Raw genomic sequence first — 1705 nt, forward strand, 5'->3', positions numbered from 1 at the left:
ACACACACACACACACACACATAAAAGATCTTCACAAACAATTTCAAATGGTAAAAGGAAAGCATGGGGGTAGGAGGTGTTTTTGCAAATACAGGACTATAAAGATCGCTGCGAGAGCCAGAATCTGTTTCTTAGAAACAGAAGAGTGACTGGTTCACTGGGTCAGTATCCTTCAGACTCAGTAGAGGTCAATGCATTGATTTTGAAGTCTGGCTCTCTTGGGTTTGAATCCAGTCATGTCACTTATTAACTCTGGAACTTTAGGTATAACCACTCTCTTAATTTACTTATCTCTAAAATGGGATAACAACATCTGATTCATAGAATGACTGAGAGTAATAAAAATCTTATTTCTATTACTATATTTTGCTGCTTTTGATGATATAAAGTATCACAAACCCAAAGGACATAATAGTTATATAAGCAGCAAGTCAAAATGACCCCAGGAAAGATGCTTCAGCAGAAAGAGGCAGGATATCCAGCAAGTTAAACGCTCCACTCAAGCAAAGGAAGATGAAGGCTGATTTACTGAAACTGATAACCACTGCAGTTACCAGCGAACAGATGAATCTCCATCGCAGGGCTAAAGTGATGTGCTGGAGAATGATCAAGAATACAGGAAGGAAGAATCATGATGCCACAGTAAAGTGGAGGGAAGGGGAACAGAAAGCAGAGGCCAACAGATAGTGTTCCTTGCTCAAACTAAACAGTTCTGTACTTTCATTTAGAGTTAACTACTAATAATTAAAAAGAAAAAAGCAGAGAACAAACAAGTTTGAATACACAGCCTTCTCTTGGTCTTTGGCACAGCAGGGTTAAGCATTCCTAAATATCATATAGTCTAAAATGGAGTATCACAAAGACCTCTACCACAATACACTGAAACTAGTCAAGTGAAAGTAAAGAAGGAGGCTCAATGGATGTTTCCTTACGGGCTGTGTAGCTTTGATTCAGAGGGGCAGCAATTTCGGATCTACTCAACAGCAGAATGCAGGTAAGCTCAGTGTCCAAGTATTGTGATCAGGCTTGGGCCAGGATTTATTCAAAGTCTCTCCAAAACACTCCACTTGGAGACTACTCAAGACAAAGGCTCCTTCTATTAAACAAGGAAGGGGGATAAGGAGTGAAAGTGGGAGGTAGTAAGGCAGAACAGAGTTAAAAGAATAAGAACTTAAGCTGCTGAACACAGTGGCTCACACCTGTATTCCCAGCACTTCGGGAGGCAGAAGCGGGAGAAACCCTTTAGCCTAGGAGTTGGAAACCCGAACAAACAACATAGTGAGACCCTATCTCTGTGGTTTAAAAACAAACAAATGAAAAAAAAACATCTTCACAAACAATTTTAAATGGTAAAAGGAGAGCATGAGGGTAGGAGATGTTTTTGCAAATCCAGGTATTTAGCTCAGGCTGTCTAAACTCACTTACCTAAGGATGGGGTAACAAAAGTGCACACTGGACATGCTATTCTATTTTTCTCCCATAATGAAAGTAGTAACTTTCACAGGAAAGCCCTTGGCCCAGATTAATCTTGTTATGAAATATTATATTAATACAATTATCATAAAGGAAAATAAAGTGATTTGAAAATGATCCTAGCAAAGCCACCAACAACAGAGCAGCCAAATTAATCCAGGAATTGCAGACTTAAGCCTCAAAACTGGATTATCACCCTCAATTCACTATTATCCCATAGTGTTCCCTCTGG

Source organism: Colobus angolensis, unplaced genomic scaffold, assembly GCF_000951035.1.
Source record: "Colobus angolensis palliatus isolate OR3802 unplaced genomic scaffold, Cang.pa_1.0 Scaffold7, whole genome shotgun sequence".
Taxonomy (NCBI): Eukaryota; Metazoa; Chordata; class Mammalia; order Primates; family Cercopithecidae; genus Colobus; species Colobus angolensis.